The following is a 21,554-nucleotide window of genomic DNA, read 5'->3' on the forward strand; positions in this document are numbered from 1 at the left end:
ATTTTGTATTCTGTAAGACTGTACAGTGCTGCGTACCCTTGTGGCGCTTTATAAATAAAGTTATACATACATAGTAGAGGAATAGAATAGTTCATCTGTCCTTCAAGGACAAGTTAATCCCCTCATTGTTTTCAGTTTAACCCAGTTCAGGGGGAACTTAATCCCCTCATTGTTTTCTATTTCACACCTTTCAAGGGGAAATGAATCCCATCATTGTTTTTTTAGTTTCACCCAGTTTCAAGTGAAACTTGAACACATTATTGTTTTCCAAGAGTGCCAATGCTCCTAAAGTAGCTGCTGGAGCAATTCCTGTTCAGGAATAATTAAAAGGATTCATGGAAATGAACATTCGTTTAAAATCAAAATTTTCAAATTTTTAATAATGCTTTCAACTCAAAGAATTCTGAATTTTTTAATGTAAACTCAAAGTTTTTTTTGTACAAACGATTTAAGCATTATTGTGACATTTTATAAATACAGCAATGATCGAGTGTAATTCGAATTTATACCATGTCGAGTTTATGCGACTTTCAAGGCCAGAAAATTTTTTTTTTAGTAAATGTGCCCCTTAGTCTATGGGGCACATTGTCTAAAATCTGATGGTTTTCTGGGCTAAAATCATAATATGGTAAATATTCATAGTAACCACGATAATTGCTGATGTTCTAAAATGTCACGAAAATTATTTTATCGGTCATAAGAAAATATTGCAATTGCGTTCCGAAAGTCACAAAATGTTTGTGCCAAAAAGTTTGTTAAGCCACAAAAACCTTTCTGGCTTTGATGCCTTCTATGTCTTGCTTTGGAAGCCTTCCATGGGACTCAATGGGATAGTCCCAAGGAAAGTTTAACCTAAGCTATAAAGAATTCCGTAATGTTTGTAATCTTTGTGCAAAATATGTTTTTTGTGTGTGTTTTTTTAACGAAAACCACAAAAAAGCAGTGGAATTTTAACAAACTTTTCGCATACATTTCTAAATTAAATTCTATAAATTAAAAAAGGTTCCAAAAATATGAAATTATCTCCAAATTGTTTAGTAAATGGGCCCCTATATGACTGTCTGATTTAATTTCACAAAATGGTGAACGCCTTTCGAAAAAGTTTTTTTGCGCACAGCAATATTTTGTCACGTGGAGAATTTTCTTGCAGCAAAATTTTGCACCCGTTTCTTGAAAACAATCCGCCAATAGGGAAATTTTGCTCATCGCTATTTAACAGGAATAAATAGATTATATTAAATTATACCTTAAATGTACTAACTAAACTCATTTAAACATTAATTGAACCTAATAGGATTGTTTTGCCTCAAATATGGCTGAATTATTTTTACAGAGAAAAGGGAAATGTGTTTTAAAATTTTAAATTAATTGCTTAAAATGGCATCTATGGGAGAGGGCCTTTCTATAATATGGAGCTTTCTGCATAATGGGTCTAGATAACAGATCCCAGATTACCACTTCTTGCATGCAGCAACAAAACAGTGCCTTCAGTGCTAAATTGTGCAGATAAACATAGATGTTTGAAATGTAATAACCCTATGCGCCATAGAAAGTGATACAGTTTCTTTAATTAGTACTATAAAATATCTAAGCTTGCTCATATTTAAAAAGAACATACACTTCTTTTGCTAGTATACTGTATGTGCCAGCCAAAAAACTTCAAAATTCTATGCATGATAAAATACACGTATAGACAAGTTGCACCCAGGGTTTCTTGTGCCTAATGCCAATGCACTTGGGGATGTAGAGCTAGTTTTTTGTTCTTTGGTCCCTATTTGTAAATTGGCCCCAATGATTGTTATTAAATTATCCTAGCCATGCAAGCAAGCTGCTAAAATAGCACTTTAAGCATGGCATTAATCATCTGAGGTACAGTTTATAGGAAATACATAAAAAAAAAACCACATCAGAGAAAACACAGTGAAGGCTTTACAAAATGCCTTTGATGTGTTAATCCTATTGTTTTTCATTATGCTGCTTTCAGAAGCATTCAGTGAAAATTCCCCAGTGATACAGAATATAGGATTAAATGACGTTTGTGTCAGGAATAGGACCTTCCCTTGCTGACTTGTACTCAATAAATGTTAGAAATTCTTCCAGAAAAGGAATCTGCTTTAATTTGTGAGGCAGGAAAACAGCTCTGTGGGTTTCATGGGTAACACAGAAGCAAAGATAGATGGTTTCATTTAACCGGAACTTTATGAACTTTTCTTTATGTTTTCTGGTTTTCCTCATGTTCACTAATGCTCCTTTCATCTTGTTTTTTTCTGACCGAACAGGTCACTTAGGGGTTGGATTGGTTACATACTTCAATTCACTCTGGCTCTTTTGAAAGGTACTTGGCATGACACTAATGGAGATTTAGCACAGTTATGAAAATAGAAAGGCAATGTAGAAAAAATTCATTTCTATGATAAGTCACAATCCTTCACTTAACAAAAATCAATGTTAAGTTCATTACATTTTATGAGCTCTCAGTATCTCCTATGATTTTTCTCCTTTGTGAAAAATTGTAACGAATATATAATTTGAAAAGTAGCAAGTAAAGCAAGGTGAGGAATTGGGAGATTGAAGGAAGAGCTGCATTGCCAGGTACCCAGCTATTATACAAATGTCCAGCTAAGTCCATATCCTTTCCTTTTTTATATAAAATATATAAGGAAATATTTTATATGAGTTTACATTAATAGCCATCCTAATATAAAGTAAATCAAATAAATAAGAATAGCATACTAGGTAGCAAGACATACATTACCATATGGGTACAGTATTAGAACAAATATACAAAGGCAGTGGTCATAATGTATAGACCAAAAAAATCATATAATTCAAATACAGTTTACTGCTGATTTTCTGGAACAATACATCTTTCCAGTATAAGGCCCCTGCTGGCATCATACAACATCTGACATCATTAGTATATAACAATATTATCATCATGTATTTATATAGCACCAGAAAGTTGTACAAAGTGATTCTGCACTCATGCCAGAGGGAATATAACCAGTTAAACCCTATTATGCTTCTAATAATTTAAGAAAGGTCTCGATAATTGAAATGTAAGTCATTTAACAAACCAACTCCATGCATATAAGAGGTTAAGTAGACATGTGGCAAAATTGGATATCCATAACAATAAGTTAGGAAGTGGCGCTATATAAATTTTGTCAAAAGCGCTGTAATTAAGGAACTAAATATCAGTTTTTATCAATATCTGCTAAGAATTACTACAATATAAAATAATTTGTTTTTTTATTGAGCACTCTTCATGCTATTTAGTTGGGATCCTTATTGTTGGTTTCAAAAGGGTTGAGAATTTTTGGTATTTATTGTATCTCCATTTGAGTTTTTTTTTTTTATAACTCCTGCAGACTCTCATGAAATAACCAACACAAGATTGTGTGTCTTATATAACCGGAGACTGGCACTCTGACTAACAGAGAACTGTTAAGATAGCAGTGTTTTCATGATACAGTTATGATCAGCACAAAAGCAGGAAAACTACTGCATAAGACAAAATGATAAAATATAGCAGTAGGTGTAAGAAGGCAAACCCATTGTACAGCTTTTATGTGTTTGCGAAAAGGCAAATTCCTGTGTCCAGTAGAGATGTAGCGAACATCGCCGAAAATGTTCGCGAACCCGTTCGCGGACTTTCGCCAAAACTCGCGAATATTCGCGAACTTTGCGAACCCCATAGACTTCAATGGGAAGGCGAACTTTAAAACCTAGAAAAGCCATTTCTGGCCAGAAAACTGATTTTAAAGTTGTTTAAAGGGTGCCACAACCTGGACAGTGGCATGCAGGAGGGGGATCAAGCAAAAATTTCTCTGAAAAATACTTTGTAAAAAAAACGCCAAAACAAAACGCAAAAAAAAAAACGCCAAAAAATAACGCCAAAAAAAACCGCAAGCTATTACTATGTATATGCATAGGCGATAAAACGCGGCGGGAAAACCAAGGCGAAAAAACGCGGCGCCAAAAAAAAAAACGCGGCGAACCCAAAGTGGCGAACATCGGCAAAAGTCCGCGAACAGTTCGCTACATCTCTAGTGTCCAGTAACTCATGTTAAATAACATAGCTTTGCATACAGTAAGGGTTTGTTCCAATATGCAAAAATACATTTGCAGAAGCTTTAATAGTGCAGTGAAATCAGACTGCTGATGTGACTGAAAAAGTTTAAAAAATAAAATAGCTTTAAAGTTGAAAAATGCCTCCGGATGATTTTCGTAGAAGCTCGGCGGGATTTGGTTGCAGAATATTTTCTCATATTTTTTTTTTTATTTCTTCAGCTGATAAATCCCTAAATTTCAAGTTTCTAAAACTCAAATTAGATTAAATTCAAGATCACATTTTATTGCCATGATTTTCTCAAATCATTTAAAAACAATGATCTTAAATTTTAATAAATATGCCCCGTATAATTTTATTAAATAAGCCAAATGCAATACGGTTGTATGAAATGGGATGGTTTAATATGGTTTAAGGCTTTCATTTGGGCATGTGCGTATTCTTGACTGACCTGGAAGGTTAAACCACCCCAATTTATTGTTCAGCATGGGATGCAATTTGGCATATGTGCTTCCTTCTAAAGTGCAACTCATATTTATATTGTTTTATTTGTGCCCCCTTAATAAAGTGATAAGCCTTTGGTTTAAATGCTGCTGCTTTCAAATATGCAAACGGCTATGTTTTAGTTTTTGTTGTTCATGTTCAAGTACAAAGTTTTGTTTTCAAGGCAAGTAAACATCTCAACACGGTCCCCATCAATCAGCTGAATTACAGCATCTGCCACAGCATCACCCTGTTCCCGACATCCTGAGTTCCATATCTAAGAAAAACCATGTACAACGTGGGAAGTGTCATTTTGTCAGTCACTGTCACTCATGCTCCTGAGCTATGACAAATCATCTGGTTGGATTGTCATGTCCTAAAGCCATAAGATGGAAAACACATTATTATTTGACTTTACTTCAGTATCAGAGTGAAAAAAGAAGTTAACGCTTTCTTTGCTGAGGCAGCTGAGAATCTACTTTATACTAAAAATGAACTAAAATGCATTTTACAAAGAAATGTGTAATTATTGAGGGTAAATCATTAGGTGAAGCAACCTTTTTTTTTCTTCAAAGGTATCCGTGGAATCATTGCAGAACTGCCCACGGTAGAAAGATCCTTGCTTCTCATAATAAAAAAAAATACCTTTTCACTTCAGTTGCTACCTGCAGTGTATCCTATGCATAATAATAACCAGCTCAGGTGGGGGGATATGACTAAACAATCCTGCCTGTGCTCTTTGTCATCACATACAGTGTAGTCAGGGGAATTCTCCCATATTTACTTGGCACAGCAATAGTGCACACCCAGCCAGCATTTCACCTCCATTTCAATGTTCTGTCTGACCTACTTTCAATATATTGGAATCTGTTATATTCATGCTAGAGAGTACCTGTCTAGGCATTTCTGTCAACTAACAATGATAATGGGCCTAGCTGTTCATACATTCAGTATTCATATCGACAGTCATGCAAAAAATGTTCTGCTGCAAAGAAGAATAAACAGAAGGTTTGGGTAAGCAATATGGAAGTTCCTACCTATATATAAAATCAATGGCACCCTACCTGGCACCCCCACACAATATCTTTAAGGGGGGGGGTGGCAAAAGCTGTGGCTTCCAGGTTCCCGAGTTAAACAGCTACAGACAGCCTCTTGGCCTCTTGACTGAGTAGGACTTGTTGGCCAAAGAGCATTGTAAAAAAGATTGAAAAGGTAGGGGAAAGGAAAAAGGAATTGTGGGAAGAAAGGAAGTAGTGTGCAAAAGTGGAGCAGAAATATATATGGCCACCCACCCTACAGAAGCCTAGTGCTAAAGGTTGATAATATCTGCTGCAAGGTCAAAAAAAAGCAAATGTTCTCCAATTTCTTTTGATTAACTCCCTAAGGACACAGGGTTCAGAGGATTTTGATACTGAACTCAGCATACCTATCAAGATGAAGATTGGGGCAGCTGAAAAAAAGGAATTATGGAAAGTAGCGTGCAAAGGTGCAGCAGAAATATATAGGAGCCTTCCACCCTTGAGAAGCTTAGTGCTAAAGGTTGATATCATCTGGTGCAAGGTCAAAAAATACATGTTCTAATGGTTTCCTCAGATTAACTCCCTAAGGACACAGGGTTCCATGGAGTTTGATACTGAACTCAGCATACCCATCAAGCTGAACAATGGGGCCGCTGGTGGCCTTGATATGGTTTCTGTACAGGTTGCTGAATATACTAATGGGGATGGGGCAAGTGTTTATTTAACAGAATGGTGTCTGATTTTGTTTACATTGTTATACAAAGTTATTTAGGTGATTCAAGACACAGAATAGATGTAGCTGCTGCAATTTTCACCTTAAATCAAGCGATTACTGAATTATGGCTTGGAAGGTATTGCTACTAGGCACCTACCAACTTACATATGTACCAGATTGGAGCGCAGTAAGGGAATTACAACATACTCATATTTTATTACTTTATTATTCATTTCCTATAAAAAAGAACTGACATTTGTTGAATAATTAAGAAGAAAGATAATAATAAAACACAAAGGCATATCAATCAAAGGAACAGCAATAAAAATGTTTTTCTTTTCTTTCTTCTTTTTTTTTTTTTTACACAAACAGTTCTAGCAGCAGAATAAGGCATTTAATGATTTAAGGACAAATCAACTGAAAATAAGATGATAAATTATAATGATAGCTCGGCTTTAAAGACCGAATGGGTCCAGTTTAATCATTTATTTATGCCATAAATTAGGCTTTTCCCATTATGATTACTATAAGAATTAGTTGAAATAAATAAACAGCTTTCAGTTCGTAATTGAATATTTGAGCCATTTATAATGGTGATCATAAGAAGAGAACTGTAATTATTTAAGTTAAGAACAGCTGGTAGCTGACACCATTAATGCCTCTCTCTCTTAATTTATACTGCCAGCAATATGGCTGAATTCAAAAACGTAAAATTAGAATGCAGAAGCTTGGATCATGTATTAATGATACTATAGTCAGGTATAAAAGACAAGTTTGTGAAGAAATAATTGAAAATGAAATGTCATATCAGCAGCCCTCTTGTATAGAAAGGCATTAATTACAACCCACTCTTAAGATGCATTGTTTTGCATTCTTTTACCAATAACATTAATGTGCTCTACTACAATTCTGTCTTCCAACTTGGATTAATGTTCTCCACCCCTACTTTGATTGCTCCAATTACTTTATAAAAAACACTAGTAGGAGGAAGACACTTCTATATATCCAAGAAATATATATTGAGAAAACTTTGAGTAATGAATAGAATGGATAGTAATGGATAGAAGATGTTTATACACAAAAACTCCTGAGAGAAGACACAAGAAAAATTGAGCTCAGGTTGAAAGGAGCTATTATTGTCAAAAACAGATACATTTGCATCTGAAATTTTTGTCTTATAAATTTTAAGTCTGCTTGTAGAATGCTTGCCAGAGGGCTCAGTTGTCTAAATCTGTCTTTATCTGTTGGAGATTTTGGATTTCTATAACCAAGCTGTGAATTTATTTTGTTAGTTTTAGATTTACTTCGATCCTGAATGACAGTATAGTTGTCAAGCATGGTAAACCCAAGCCCGAGGTGGAGTGATTGCATTGGTCAATAATAGCCATCTTTGGCCTTCGGCCTAGCCCTCAGCTACTTGGTTACCACCGGGTCTTACCCCCCAAAAGAACCCAGTGACTCCCACAGGTATATATATATATATATAACGTTGTATATATACATCCATAATGTTGAAATCATTCACAGCCAGGTATTAGTTCAAAAGATCAAAAAGGGATTTATTGTTCCACACTCATATCGATGCGTATCGATCCACCAGGGACCGTCGTCAGGATATACACTCACCAAAAGGATTATTAGGAACACCTGTTCAATTTCCCATTAATGCAATTATCTAATCAACCAATCACATGGCAGTTGCTTCAATGCATTTAGGGGAGTGGTCCTGGTCAAAACAATCTCCTGAACTCCAAACTGAATGTCAGAATGGGAAAGAAAGGTGATTTAAGCAATTTTGAGCGTGGCATGGTTGTTGGTGCCAGACGGGCCAGTCTGAGTATTTCACAATCTGCTCAGTTACTGGGATTTTCACACACAACCATGTCTAGGGTTTACAAAGAATGGTGTGAAAAGGAAAAACATCCAGTATGTGGCAGTCCTGTGGGCGAAAATGCCTTGTTGATGCTAGAGGTCAGAGGAGAATGGGCCGACTGATTCAAGCTGATAGAAGAGCAACTTTGACTGAAATAACCATTCGTTACAACCGAGGTATGCAGCAAAGCATTTGTGAAGCCACAACACGCACAACCTTGAGGCGGATGGGCTACAACAGCAGAAGACCCCACCGGGTACCACTCATCTCCACTACGAATAGGAAACAGAGGCTACAATTTGCACGAGCTCACCAAAATTGGACAGTTGAAGACTGGAAAAATTTGCCTGGTCTGATGAGTCTCGATTTCTGTTGAGACATTCAAATGGTAGAGTCAGAATTTGGCGTAAACAGAATGAGAACATGGATCCATCATGCCTTGTTACCAAGGCTGGTGGTGTAATGGTGTGGGGGATGTTTTCTTGGCACACTTTAGGCCCCTTAGTGACAATTGGGCATCGTTTAAATGCCACGGCCTACCTGAGCATTGTTTCTGACCATGTCCATCCCTTTATGACCACCATGTACCCATCCTCTGATGGCTACTTCCAGCAGGATAATGCACCATGTCACAAAGCTCGAATCATTTCAAATTGGTTTCTTGAACATGACAATGAGTTCACTGTACTAAAATGGCCCCCACAGTCACCAGATCTCAACCCAATAGAGCATCTTTGGGATGTGGTGGAACGGGAGCTTCGTGCCCTGGATGTGCATCCCACAAATCTCCATCAACTGCAAGATGCGATCCTATCAATATGGGCCAACATTTCTAAAAATGCAGCACACCATCCATGAGATAATACCTGGGTGCCAGTGCAATATTATAACAGACATATCAGTACGTAGTGACGCCACTCAGGGATTTGCACACAAAGTCATCAAGTGAAAATAAAAAGGAGGTTTTTATATATATAAAATGCATGGTAAAACAGGCACTCTGGAGCTAATGTGCCTGGGTGCAGTAAAGCAGATATCACATAAACCATAAAGATAGATCTTAGTTTATTACATAACCCTCTCTGTGCATGAAGCTACTAAAAATGCCCTTCACTTCACAAAACTAAATGTGCATGTATTGAAATATATTCAAGATGGGCAAGTACATCAAATCAGGTCTGACCAGTCCTACACTCATCTAATTCATTAAGAATTCTATCAAGTCATTATTAGTGTTAACCAAATTTTTTCCCCAGACTTGGATTTGTGAGAAATTCCATATTTCGCCATTGCAATTTTTTTTGCGAAACTGATGCAAAATTTTGCAGCGAAAAATTTGTAGTGGTGTAAAAAAAAGGCGCAAAGGCATCAAAAAATGTGCAGTTGCATAAAAAAAGGCTCAGTTGGATCAAAAATCTTGCACGCTTAGAAAAGGCTGCAAATTTTTCAGCAAAATGGGACAGATTGGCTCATCGCTATTCATTATACATTTTTCACTGGGCTGAATTTACCTGCAACTTGCTTGGTTTCAAGATTAAAATTCCCCATGAAAGCTGCTTAAAGGCAAATTATTTTTTTTTAATATAAACCATTTTGGTGGTCCCTAAACCCATAGAGGAACTTCATTCTAGTCCCATTTACACTACTTGGCCAGAGTTGTTCGTTTAGTATTTACAGTACTGTATATGAACTGTCCTTTTACTTTTTCTGGTATCTACTTTTAATGTTGTTTTGTTTTCTTTTAAGTTATGAGCTTGCATTTGACACTTTTTTGCAATTTTCTGTGTGCAGTGGTATCAGAAGTTGTGTGAACATTCCTTAGAGACAAGCTCAGAAGAAGTGTTGTGTGGAGGCATCAGGGCAGCAGTTACTAATGACTGACATAATACACTTATGGTGAGTTGAACATGCATCAGTTTGGAGCAGATAAGCACTCCTCTGTACAGCTTATGTTCACCACAGTGCGGTACTTCAGGTTTATTAATCTCTGTGTTAACATGCTTTATCTTTTGTTACTTGTACAGTTAGCCCTTTATAGCCTATGTTTATTACTGTTTGGCACTGCACCAAGACTACATTTGATATTTGTCACATGTTATGCATCTGCCAAAAAAAGTTTAAATTGGTCTGTATGTGTTGACACTTCTGCCACTGCCTGAATAATACTGATTTAATACTGTATTTGTTGCTTGAGTGAGCCATTTGCCTCAAAGTAAACTAACCCCAAGCTGTCCCTAATAAGCAGATAAATAAAAGGCAGAAGCAACATGTAGGAAACATATCACAAACATTGTGCACTGAATCTTTGGCACTACTTGAAATTCTCTGTGTCAAGTCTTTGAGCTTGCAAAAGATTTCTGTTCCATTCTGGAAGCTCTAATTTTGCAGTCAGCTCATTTTTTTCCTGCTATGCACCCACGCTTCATCTCTTCCCTCATGCAGATTAGTCCATTATTGTGCCTGAGAGCATGGCAGTCCCAAGTCTCTGCTTTGACAGCTACTTATTAAGCATTTCATACCTTCCCATAAACCATTGCTTGCTCCAGCACACAGGCTCTGCCTGTAACTTTACAGGTATGTCAGCACCTCATGCACAGCCTTCAAAAGCATTCCATTAACAGGTGACAATATTTATCTATCTGCCTATTTTTCTACATTTTCCTGTGACATTGGCAGGAGGATAATGACATTGAAGACAGAATAACTCAGCTGCAGGAATCTAAATCACGTCATGCTAAATAGCTTATGCAATACAAGAAAGAATCATAATTAATAATAAATATTTTTCTTTTGCAATTTTATTGTGTGTTTGTTAGACTATATAATAATTAGGGATTATATGAATATATGGGGAAAAAAGTATTGAGACCAGTATAGAAGACCCCTCTTTTTCACTTAAATGAGGTATGCCTGACAGCAGAGTAGTTAATAGCAGTATTGGGGAGCTCAACTCTCTGTTAACTTACCCAAGCAGGTATCAGGTGCAAATACTGGAAGAACCTCACCTTGCATGGGGGTCAATATCCAACAGCAAAAAAATCCAGTAGCACACTGAAGATGCAAGCCATGAAAAAATTGTGTTATAAACAAGCAAAGAGCAACGTTTCGGGACCCTCCGGACCCTTTCTCAAGCTGACAGCAGAGTAGATCACATTTTACACAGGGACTGACTTTTGCCTGCAAGACCGCCATTGACTATAGTTTGGAAGAATGGGAGCTGCAGCAAGGAGCTGGTCACTGCTCCTGTATATACTATAGCACTAAATTTTAAACCATTAGGCGGGGGTGCAATAGGGCAGTGACAAAATTTATATAGACAGAGACAAAATGTCCACCGCACCCACCCATTAACAATATATATAGGACTGTAGGGACCTATAGGGTTAACAATTCCTATAACTTTAAACCCTACACTTCCTTATTTTGCTGTTTCTGGGCAGAGACCCTTGTAACAGATATTCCTGTTTACATGTTGTACTTGTATTGGCCCATAGGCAGACCACTCCTTTCATACTCTAACATAGTGTGCCTTGCCATAGTGTGCATATTGGCCTTTTTGGCCTGCATCTGTTGAACCTGGTGGATGTTCCATTGAGCCTGGAATCAACAAGGCCCCAGTAAAGCCTCATCTACCCCAGAGGGATTATTATATTTGGAGAAGTCGGGGAGCAGGAAACCCGTGAACAAGGAATAGTAATAACAGGTTAGTTTTGTCATAGGTTTTGTCACCTGTTTGGCAGTACACCTAGGTTTTATGCAACCAAAACTTGCCTCAAACCAAGAATTCAAATATAAGCACATGATTTTGGGCCACTGGAAGCAACATCCAAGGGATTGATGAGCAACATATTGCTCACAAGCAAGTGGTTGGGGATCATTGCTCTAAGGCATTCACTGAGATTCTCCTTCTTGGCTAAACTTGTCATCATTGTGCTACTCCCATAGGAAGAAGAAGTAATAATTAAATGAGGTGTGCTTTTGTATGTAAGAGAGCTGTGGATCAGTGATAAGCGAATCTGTCCTGTTTCACCAAAAAATTTGCGAAACTGTGAATATTTTTTTGACATTTTTGACAAGACTGTGCCTTTTTTATGCGACCACACCTTTTTCATTGCGAAATTTTACAGAAGCTTCACTAAAAAATTTTAAAATGGAGAAATGTGGAGTTCATGCCTAGTGAAAAAATTTGCTCATCACTACTGTGGATTGAAAAGGGAGCAGCTTTCATTAAAACATTAATCTAAGATGGGGGTCCCAACCTTTTTTTTCTCGTGAGCCATGTTAAAATGTAAAAAAGAGTACCACAAACATAAAAAAAGTTCTGGGGGCTACCTAATAAGAGCTGTAATTGAATATTTGGTAGGCCCTATGTGAATAGACAGCCTACAGAAGGCTCTGTTTGGCACTACACCTGGTTTCATGCAGCCAAAACTTGCCTCCAAACCAAGAATTCAAAAATAATCACCTGTTATGAGTCCAATGGGAGCAACATCCAAGGGGTTGGGGAGCAACATGTTCTCCTGAGCCACTGGTTGGGGATCACTGATCTAAGATATGAAGCATTTCATGTTCCCAGTGATTCATCTGTTAATATATTGGTTGTGCTGTGGATCCATTTTGTGCTAATATGTTTCAATAAAGATAATTGTGCTGCAGTGGAAGCACCACTATATTTCCAAAGCGTTTCTTTGTTCTGTAATCAGCTCACGTCTACTGTTGTAAACAGGGGTGCCCATTCACACTGTTGTGCATATACATTTACAGCCAGGTTTACACTACTGTCTTATTGTTTAATTATGGCCAGAGTGTCTCTTTATGAAAAGATCTACTGCACTCTGTTCTCTATAACATGTCTCCTTCACCTGATATGGGCATATAATTTCACAGTCATCACTTATGTTTTATCCCAGGGTGCAATGTAGACAGGAATACATATACATTATACCATGTCAGTGGCACGTGGGAATTATAGGGCTCACTTGCACATTTGGGTCCTGTACTTGCATCAGGAGTTTTCTGTCCATTGTGAAATCGGTATTCTACAACTAAGCCCAAGGCAATTTGAGTGGAACCACTATGTCTATGATATTTAAATGCAAGCAGGCTTATGCACATTATTGCACCTAGTAACTATGCTTGCTAATACAAAGGAAAGCCCTACATGTCATATTTCCTTGCTTTCCAGACCTGTAGATGTGCAATGAATAAATACAAATGACAACACACTGCAAAACACAAGGATTCACAAGCACTGGCTAATAACTAAATATCAATATAAAGTAGTATCAGACAATGACTAGATATGTGATCTAGTCTTCATAAAACCCAATATCCAGAATGATCAGAGTTCCGGGAAATCCATCTTCCATAGAGTCTATGGAAGAGTGACAAAAAAATACTGTTATTTTTTTATTTTTTTCTTCGATTTGTTTGTGCACTTAACGTATGGTGAGCCAAATGTAGGGTTTTTTAACTTAATATTTAATACTGATTATGAGTATTTCCCGGTATAGTTAAGAAATATAGTACAAATGTAGGAAAGGTTTTTAACTAAGACAACAAATGCTCCTTGCTGTAACTCCCCATTAAATATTAAATTCATATATGTCTACTTAAGTGGACTACATTGTGCCATGACCCAGATCTCATTCCCTTCACTAGCTTGAATCATAAGTACAGATTTCACTGAAAGTCTTCTATATTGAAAATGATTTATTAAAGAATTTCGCCCCTCTCACTTTCACATTCCTATTTTTTTCTCTTTGTGCTTTGACAGTAGACAGAAATAAGAACTGACACTAAACCTGCGTTATACATTATTTCTTCAGGCTGATGCCCAGATGAAGTAATCGGATCAACTTATTGTTAGCCAGAAAGATTTTTATACCAAATGTAGCTTGTCACAGGTACTTGGCCTTTTTTTAAAGTTCCATAATTGCCAAAAAGCGGAAGTGCTGTGGCCCTGAAAAGCACACGAGTGACTGTTATAGATTTAATTCAAGTAAAAAAACAGAGGAAATACTTATTTCAAAAGGTTTCTTTCTGTGGAGTTAAATAGTGTGTGCCAGGCACCCCACAAAAAACTTTCCAATTGGCTCTGCACACAGAGATCCCTATCAGACATAGGGACAGAGAGCTTATTGCATGGCTCCCCTATATGTTTATACCTAGTTATCTTACCCTCTTAATCAACTCTTCCTAGGCTAGCTTGGCTAACCTATCCATACCCTTTATCAGCTTAGTAGTTTTTCTTTGAACCTTCTCTGTATAACCAGCAGATTTGAAAAGACACCACAGTATCTTGATATATCAAGTGACTGTGCCATATCCTCTAAATAGACTGTACAGTATAAATCATACCTTCTCAAATTGGGGCTCATAAGATGCTAAAATCTATTGGGTACCCTATGGATAACAGATGGCATGGTTACAAATTTGTAAATATAGATGTGTACTGTAGGTGGTCCTCCCATCCCTTACCCACCCCGTCTGAATGTCATACAAGATACGGAGCAGCAGGATGCATCTGGCCCTGTCCTTATCGCTTTGGTGCTCTTGCACTTGCTCCCCCAGGGTCAGAAATTACGTTATACCTGAAATTTATATAGATGAAATTAAAGAAAAATGGATAGAGTTATGTTTGAAACCAGTATTAATTGTGTACATCAGTTAACTTATAAAAGGCGCAATTTCAAGTTTTAACATATATCTTCAACCATACCGAGCATGTATTGTTACAACATCACTAACAATGTGTTTAGTCTTTCCTTCCCTTACACTTTTTAAAGAGTTACATGACAGTTTTTTTTTATTCTTTCTACATGAGCTCTGAATTGCATAGTTGATTGGACCCACTATCTTAAATTTTATATACTTAAAAAATATAAATGTCTGTTCCCTTGAGGAAAAAAACCCTCAGAGAAAAGTAATGAGGACAAGGGGTTCAGATTATCGGGTTGATTCACTATAGGGCGTTAAAACGAGCACTATTTATAGCATGAGTTAAAAATGTTATCACTTCTTATTTTTTGCGACTCAACGCTCAATTCACTAAAAGGACAGGCGTCATAATTCAAACGCGATGTTCTTTGTGCTATTTAACTCGCAATGAGCGTTTTCCCTGCGTTAATTTGTGCCGTCTGCGTTATTTCCCACTGTGCGCAATATATTTTGCTGCTTGCTATATTAGCGCACGGTTTTACGCACATAACCATAACTTTTGGAAAACTACTTTTCTGAAAATTACTATTTCCCTTAAAACTAGAGGATGCATGACTCTAGGGCCAACACATACTTGAAAAAATCCCACTGCAAAGTCCATGTTGTGTTGCCAAAAGCTCAGGAACCACAATTTTCTTTAAGTACCGCCTGTCCCAAGTAGGTGTTAATATTCGCACAGACTAATGCGATATTTAGCACGTTTAACGCTTCATATGTGTTTGTGAATCATGCGTTGGTATTATTTCTACGCAAGAATTAACGCAATGCGAGGTAAATAACACAGTGCATTTTTTGCGCATGCCATATGCATCTTAATGCATGCCAAATGACTTTGATGAATCAGGACTTAATTATCGCATGCTTTTTGACGCAAAAAAACATGCAATAAGCGTTATCGACCTTTATTGAATCAACCCCTATGCATTTTAAAGATAACTGCGAAGACCTGTAAAATAGATCATGGAAACAAAATCAGGGGCATAAGTGACTCAGAAATTCCAAAATATTTAACAGAGGTATTTATGCATATATGTCCTGAAATCCCCATAAATGGCCTCTGCCCCCACCCCTCCACTATCGTCAATAGTGCTTTTTGCACTAGGAATTCCAGCCTTCCATGACCTGCTCCCACACTAAAGAGATAAGAGCAGAGTAGGCCTTAGTTAGTTATTTGAACACTGTATCAACATTAAATTGACTATACAAGTTAGTGAAATAAGACATTTGTATAGGTTGCTAGCCATCCAAGTTAAATAACATTAAACAATATCAATACAAACAACTATTTAAACCAGATTCACTCCAACTGTGCCTGCATTTCAAAGTCTCCAATTAAGTACATCTTGAACTATAAGAATAGTTCTTTTACCAAGAGATTATGCAGCAGCTGCTAACTTTACTGCCCAGCTATTACATTTTATTATAGTAATGTTAACCAAGATTGCAAAAAAAAGCCCCTGTAGGAAATGTTCTATCTGACTTCACTACACTGCCAACAGAAAAAGTATGATGAGATGCATTACATTCATATGGCAAGTCTCTAAAATTAATTCTGATTATCTTAATGTTTCTTTATTACAAAATATAGCTTACTGCAGGAGCAGGATTGCTATAAGTTTTTGCTTGCCGCTCAGTGGAAACCTAAAGGAGCTTTGTTTCATGTACAACAGAACCATTTTCTTAGTGTTTATGATAAGGGCAGGCAAGTAATAAGAATATGCAGCACCAGCGAAGCACTACCAGAGACAGCTGGGAAGATTTTCAAATGAGTAGGCTAACGTTTATTGTTTGTGTAGACAATCACACATCGTACAGAGAGAGAATGTACAATATGCTAGTTAGTTGTTATGACACTTGCGCTGGATCTCATTAAATGAAACATAGTCTTCCCTTGTCAACTAAAGCAGAGGAACAAAGAGAAGAAATGATACCGTAACAGTTTGCAAATTGCAAAGTTTCTACCTCAAGCCAACTGTTTCACTACATCTATAGCACAATTGCAACTCTATACCAAAGTAACAAATTAACCATACAGGAAAGGATTCATCAGATGCAAAAATGACTGTGTCTGAACTTCACGGCAGCTCCTTGGCAATGGAATCTTGAGAAAAATGTTCACCTGCAAATGTCTATACTGGGAAATTACATAGCGTATTATTTCTGTAAATGAAACTAAGGTTTTAGTCATCCTTTGGTTAATGGATACAAGTTATGTGATCATAATTAAAGATGATTGTATGTTGAAAAAGAGGGATTTTTGCCAATACCCTATGGCCATTTATCAGGCACGGAGCTAAAATGTACTCAATTACCCGATTTTTGCACATTGCAGCATTTATTGTTCTCATTATTCATCATTTTTTCCTATAGTATTTGGGGCATTTCTTTAAACTGTTCATTTATATGTATGGGTCAAAATTATTAGGTTTATTTAGGTGCACAACAAGCATGGACCTAACTCTTACAATATGATTAAGGCTGCTCTTTAATAAATAAATCTTTTGTTTGTAACTGTTCAGTTCAACAAACTTAACCTCTGTGCATCACAGTGATGTGCACAACCACAGTAATTAATTTTAGACATTTGAAAAGTATATCTTGCCTTACATTTTTACAAATTTATTCAAAAAGGGGGACATATATTTTAACAATAAAGATAAATATTTGGGTAACAAAAATATATTTACACAGTAACAGAGGTTAAGGTTAGTGTCATAAGTTATCCGTCACTGGTGCTGCACCACTTCACACTAAACCCATCTGTGTAAGAAATAAATGGGGTTATGTAATAGACACTAACAGTGTAACAGTAACCCATAGCATCGAATCAGCAGGAAGCATTTACTGGTCACCTGTTTAAAAACAAACATCTTATTGGTTGCTATGGGCTACTGCTCCTGGGCAAACTTAGTGCCTTTTATTACATATGGGGCAAAGTGTTTACTAACACTCAGCTAACAAGAAACATACCCCCAATATGGTCATCTATACCCTTGTAGTATGACTTGCAATCGATCAACAATGTTAAAGCTTTTTACATATAGTTCTACAGAGGATATGTACTGTATGTGTAGATTGTCCATATACAGTGTCCTTTGAGGCTGTTTATTAGCGTATTGATTCCGTGAGGAAAGCTCAAAAATTTACTTTAAAATGTAGCATGCTCCTGTCTCTAAACTGTTAAAATGCAATGACCTTCTCTAAAGGTTTCTGCTTATTTTGGCAAATAATGCAACCAGCAAGTTTGTGTCCATGCGGAACGCAAATCTTTATTTGGAATTTACTTAAGCAGAACCCTGCTGCTTTATGTTCTCCTAGTATTGCTGAATATGAATATACCCAGGAGCACACAAAATCAGATCAAATTAAAATCACAACCATGGGGTACTTTCTTTTTATTGTTAAATTAGATAAATCTGTGTTCTCCACATAAACTCCTCAGGACAGATAAACATTTCATTACTATTATTACAGTTTCAATTACTGTGACATCTGGTTTATTTGACTCACTGGTACCAACTTCAGTATAAGAGGATGAAATCTCATTTTATTTTTGCAAATGGCTATGCCCACTCAATCAGCAGTGCCATTTCCATGCAGCCAGCTTGTCAAACCCCATAATATTGATATGCTTTCTTAAACAAAATGATGTCTAATAAAACACAAGGAGAAATCTGATAGCTAAATATTGTGCAAATGAAGGGACTGACTTGTTGACAGCAAGCGTACAGCATATACAGCACTTGTTATTCTATCAGCATTAGACTCATTGAAGCTAATTAATCATTGCTGGCTATGACTTGTATACGACTGGAGGTTAACATCTCCCACCCTCTGTGGCACTGTGTACATTTACTTACCATTGAAATATGGTTATAGAGGGGCTCTGTGCTACACAATTACTGATGCAGCTGATTAGTAATGCCTGAGCAATAAACATGGCAGTCACAAAGTGGGTTTGATCTGTATTTAGCATAGGAAAAAATAGGCAGGCACTCCGGATCTCCAAAAATGTTTCAAAGCAGCTCTTTTAAAGTAAAAACATATTTAGTTTATTATATCCATACACAAGAGCCTATGATTAAGTACCCCTTTTGGTACAAAACGCGTAAGGCTTTTCTAGGCATCTTGTGTATGAATATAATTAACTAAATATGTTTTTTTGGAGATCTGGAGTGCCTGCCTATTTTTTCCTATGCTAAATTCCTACATTGGCTCCCTAAGCTGAAGGTCTGGGACATGAGCACCTGGACCCATCATAACTAAGTGTAAGAGTTCTACCTTCATCACTATAGCTGTGTTTCCTGTGTTTTTTTTTTAATTTTAATCTGTATTTGTTGAGGAAGCTGGTAAAACCATCTTAATGGCACTTTATGTATTGTAAACGTATTGTGTACACAGGGAGCAAATTTGCCTGTTGTCAGTAACCCATAGCAACCAATCAATGATTTGCTATTATCAGCCAGTTGTAGATAGAACAATGAATGCAACAATTTGATTGGCTGCCATGGGTTACTGCCTATTGGCAATTTTACCCAGTGTTGATAATTTATATATGAGACAGATTTCAAATATTCAAATAATTTTATATAAATTTGATGGTGAGAAAAATCATTATTAAACTATATCCAGTTCGTAATAGTGATTAAGATTGTTTATTCTCTGGTTGTGGCATATTTACTAAAAACTAACCAAATCTCAAAAATTCTAATTTAGAAAACCTTGATTTGAAATAAAAAAAATAGACCCCCTATTTTCCCAGTGACTTTCTTGATTTCTTTATTGAATGAAGGCAAAATGCAATTTCACTTTTAATTAACAAACCTGTAAATATCTCCTGTACAAAATATAGATGAATGTCAAGCTCTTGGTATTATTTCTGGTGTATGCCCACTTTTCTTTTTACCATGACTTCATACAAATCTCTAAATATTTGATGTACATGGTGCTCATCACTCACTTGGTAAGATGGATCTTGAATCAAGTTTGATGCAATAAAAATGAGAATATATGTGCATATGGTAAAGAAGGAAGGAAAATCAGAACCTAGCAGCCCTTTATGGAGATACATTTTCTGATTACCCCAAAGTGGTATGTTTACTAAGAATGGAGATAAATGTCACCGGTGATGTTGCCTGTAGCAAACAATTAGGTCTTTGCTTTGATTTATAACTTGTAGGTGACTGTTCATATCTTACTGCTGATTGGTTGCTATGGGCAACATCACCAGCGATATTTATCTTCAATCTTAGTAAACATGCCCCTTAGTGATATCTTGTTTTTGCTATAACTGTCTGTTAATGGGGGTAAGGGCAGCATTAATGATTCTCAGTTATTCATAGGAATTACACAACGTTTTTAATATAAAGTAATACAGAATATTTGATAAGCTATGATTTGTTTGCAATCTTGAAAGCACATTCATTTTTACTAAAATAAAATATTTGAAGGTTTTACACCACTGAAGTAAGCCCCTTCTTTATGTTTATTTTATATATAGACTTCTTTTTATCTAAACACAATTACAGCTACACATAATACTCCTTTTAAAAGCAGTCTGGACTTTAGCTATTTGTTATTGCGTGTGTTGCTTTTCTAAACGTGGGGCAGTAACAGTTTTGATATAAACAGTTTACTTTCAGGTCACATTGTCCAAGGAAGTCCTTTCAGAAATCTCTCAACATTTGCTTATTTAAAAATACAAAGAAACATTGCTCCCCCTGCTGCGTTTAAATAGTATACACTAATTCAAATATCCTAATCAATTATTACATATACATTTACATTTCTATAAATAAAAAATCTGCTTTCATAAAAAATGTAAAGAATAATACACTCTGTTTATATATATATATATGTATACATCACCCCTGATGTAGAGTGAATTTTACAGAGCAAATGGGTTTTATAGTCAAATGATGGAAAAAACAGAATGGAAATCAGTTTGCATAATAACTTGAGTGTCACAACCCGAGCCTTAGCTGAGGAACTGTCAGTCAGGCACAAAACAGGCCAGATCAGTGAAGTATAAATCTCAGAGAGAATTGTGACATCTCCAATCTGCATAGCCTGGTCCCTCGAGCCAATGCCACTCATGAGGAAATGGCTAAGCCCAGTCAAGACTGATGAAGGGCCATGACAGCAGCTTTCCTGAGAGTAAGATGTCATCTTCCTGAAGTTGTACTGTGATGGATCACTGCCTTTGCTCAAACATATTCCACAATCTGTTTTTCTTTAGTGATATTTTGTCTTGTAAGTGCCATCATACTCCTGGGATGGCACAAACAGAGAAGACACAGAGAAACAGCTTTGCTTGAAGAATCAAAAGAAAACGCATGTCTTTACAATTACAATTATGTGTTTTACTAAGTTTTAATAGACAGTATCTGTTTCACAAGAGCTGCTGAGGTCTGAGGAAAATGAAATACTAACAAATATTCTGGATGGATTTGAATGTGTTTTTGTGGCAGTTCAAGTTACCCAATCCCTCTTCCATAATATCTGCTCAAGCGTAAAATTATAGATGATTAGATCTGTTTTCACAGTTTCAATATATCCCTCTACTTTCTGGAGTGTATTTGTTAGGTGTGCATAATGCAGTCCATCAGTAGCGAGGACTAAAATTCCATAGCTGAGAATGATAACAAAATTAGATATATCACAAATAAGGTC

The sequence above is a fragment of the Xenopus tropicalis genome, chromosome 8, assembly GCF_000004195.4.
Source record: "Xenopus tropicalis strain Nigerian chromosome 8, UCB_Xtro_10.0, whole genome shotgun sequence".
NCBI lineage: Eukaryota > Metazoa > Chordata > Amphibia > Anura > Pipidae > Xenopus > Xenopus tropicalis.